Here is a 3,342-nt window from a genome sequence, read left to right as displayed (position 1 = left end):
CGTGGGCTTCGTCATGGAAGTGAGCTTTCAAGCTCCTGCAGGCTCAGTCAAGCGTCTGAAGCCTGTGGACATGTCAACTGCTCGTTCTCTTCCCGAACCCCTCCAAAATGCCCGCAAAGTACCAAAACACATGTATTTATCTTGGACTATTACTACTTTATTGGATGATAAAAAATGCATTTCTTCATTTGAATTGAAGAAGACAACTCCCATGACGACGGCCACGATTAAAATCCTATCCATTATGCATGAGAATGTATCTTTACATACATCCCTTAAAATAAGTGTTAGTCATGCAAAGGCATTTTGTAAGTGAAAGAATGCTGGTTTCTTGACTGTGCAATTGCTTTGCTGAACACTAGAGAGAGCTATTTCGCAACGAACTACCATCTATAATTAAAAAGTCCAACATGCAATTATGGTCTAGCATTCACATCAAGTGCTTCTCTAAATTGATGTCATCATCATGACCAACATTAGGCCCACTCGATGACTTATTGCATGCACATTAAAATTTCAGACAAATATTACTCGGTTTCGGAAACACACTTGTATTATTTTCTAATACAAAATTCAATTCATTATTTGTCACGAGTTACAGCAAAGTTATTTTCTCAATTTTGTTGATTTGAATCTGTGAACACTAATTTTATCGCTGTGCCACATTTTTGAATGAACATTCTTACGGGGGCTTGACTCGTAAATTAATAGAAAATAGAAAGTGTGCCTTGGCTGGAGGGCTGGGGGTCTTTTTGGAGACTCACAATTAAATCATGAGTTAGGGATGTAAGATTTGTGCTTTCGCTCAACCTTTCTCAGTCCGTCAACAAACCTCTGCACCGCAAGACGTGGGTTCTGACTCTGGGTCCTTTTTTCTGTTGGTATTTCCTGTCCCGTATTGTTCCCGTTTATTTTGTCCTGTTTAATGTCGGTTTCCAGTATTGTTCCTGTCTATTTTGTCCTGTTTATTATTCTCTCCAGCATTCGTTCCTGTCTAGTTTGTCCTGTGTAATTTCAATATCCTGTTTCTATATCAATCCTGTCTGTCCCGTCCTGTCCGGTATCGACCCCATCTTTCCAATATCTGCTCGAGCAATTGGTGTCAAGCTCGTCAGTCTCTGGCTTCCTGTCTTTCCACGCCAGACCGCTGCCTAATGTGCATGACTCCCCATTTGGCCGTAAAATTAAAGCTTGTGTGAGAATGTCACGCATTTGGGTCGTGATCCTGTTCCGGTTCATGACAAAAAACATTTTTGAGCGTTTTATTCCCTCAGTATGCTTTTAGTTCACTAATATTTAATCTCTTGTGTTTATCAGCTCTGCATTTGTTAAACAAAAACAAATAGATTTATTTAAATCATTCAGGTTGGGAAGTGGAAACAAAGCATGAAAACATAGTATTTCTGCATTATATTTTTTTTTATGAAGATATCCGTGTTAAATGTTGAAGTGTCCTTGGGCAAGACACCGAACCCCTAATGCCTCCGATAGCAGGTAGTTAGTTGCCTTGCATGGCTGACACTGCTATCGATTAGTTAGTATGTAAAAGGGAAACGTGTGAAGTACATTGTAAAGCGCTTTGGGAGGTCTTCATTGACTTGAAAAGCGCTATAAAAATGCAGACCCTTTACATTTTACCTGACTGTGGAAATTCCCCTTTTAGATTTCATATCTTTTATAGAAACGATCTGGAGCTTCTGTAAACTTCTGCAAGGACCCAGGTGATATATATTTTCTACTTTTGTATTTTTTCATCTTGCCTTAAACAGCGCCTCTGTGACTCATAAGTAAAATAAACACCAGGATGGGTTTCCTTAATCTTCTCTGGTGGATTTACGGTATAGTAGTCAGCAAATACAGCTACAGTGAGTGCTTTGGGAGTGGTGCCTGGCTTTGGCGACTTCCTGTGGACATATTAAAATCTGCAAGTCATGGTTTGACAAGTTGCATTTTATTTTTCTCTTGCGCTTCTCTCAGGGTTTGTCTCACGGGATCCAAAATGATGTGGCGGGCCACGTATGGCCCATCGACCATAAGTTTGGCACATGTTCAATACACATTGCAATCATATTACACCAGTAAAACAAATTGACGAATCTTTGGAAATTAAAGGCCCAACTATTTTTTTGAATATTTATTGTGTCAACACGGAAGATCTTGCATAGTGTTTTACTCAATGTACTGAAATATATACTTTAAACAAGTAATATACAATTTTTTAAAAAAGGACATGTAATTAATGACAAAATAATAAACGTGCTGAACATCTTAATTCACAGTTCATCCAGTTAACTTTAATGCAGTATACGATTTATTAAGTTATACTGTCAAGAACCGGAACAGGAGGAGGACCCAGATGCGTGACATTTTTCACACAGGCTTTATCTTACGGGAAATGGGGCAGTCATGCACGTTAACCCAAATGCCAGTGATTCAGCAGTCGCTGGGCGGAAGACGCAAGGCAGCAGTCTGGCGTGGAAAGACAGCAAGCCCGATTACACGAGCAGATATCGGACAGATGGGGTCCATACCTAACAGGATGGGACAGACAGGAATGATATCAGACACTGAAGACTGGAGTCCGATAACAAGCAGAACGAGCTAGACGGGAACGCTACCAGACACTAGAGATCGACATCAAACAGAACAAAAATAGACGGGAACGAAACCGGACAGGAAACACAAGCAGGAAACCGGACCGAGTCAAAACACACGTCTTTCGGGTGCAGAGGTTTGTTGACGGACTGACAAAGGGTGAGTGAGAGCATTGAGCTTAAATAGGACGGAAGCCAATCAGTCAACTAGCCGCAGCTGGAGCCAAACGGGCGGGGCCAATTAAAACCAGTTATTCTCACACCCTCTAAGGAAATGAATCACACAGCATGAACAAAAACAAAAGACGAGAACCTATGCAAAATCTGTCAGTCTTTGAGGTAAAATTGACAAAACATCCTGATTAAAACTATGCAAGAAATCACAGATTTAAGATACTCTATAAGGTCCGGTGCTCATTCTTCTTTTTTGTTCCAACAAAGATCCTCTTTGTTCCTGGAATTTGGGGTTCTCCAAGTAGACATTCAAGGTGTCCTCATGCCAGATAATGTTCTCCTTGCTCCCAAATATATTCTTTTAAAAGTGGTCTTCTTTTTTCTAAACATGGAATTTTCACCCTTGCTTTTGTTGGCATGTATAGCTGTAACTCTTTAACTGGCCTGTTTTTTGACCAAACAGACCCCACAGGTTTGGCCCCACCTTGTGCTTCTTCCCTCCTTTCTCCACTGAGTGACATTGAGCACACTTCTGGAGGAAGCATTTCTTCAATTTATTGATACCTCCAAGCAT

At 40.5% G+C, this 3,342-nt stretch overlaps 1 pseudogene; it reads right to left on the bottom strand.

Annotated features, from left to right (window-relative positions):
* Positions 1-2,851: 2,851 nt before the first annotated feature.
* Positions 2,852-3,342, bottom strand: LOC148352686 (cytochrome c-b pseudogene; annotated as a pseudogene).

This window comes from Urocampus carinirostris, chromosome 14 (assembly GCF_059441175.1).
Source record: "Urocampus carinirostris isolate Australia breed hairy pipefish chromosome 14, RoL_Ucar_1.0, whole genome shotgun sequence".
NCBI lineage: Eukaryota > Metazoa > Chordata > Actinopteri > Syngnathiformes > Syngnathidae > Urocampus > Urocampus carinirostris.
This window is presented reverse-complemented; position numbering and strand designations above follow the sequence as displayed.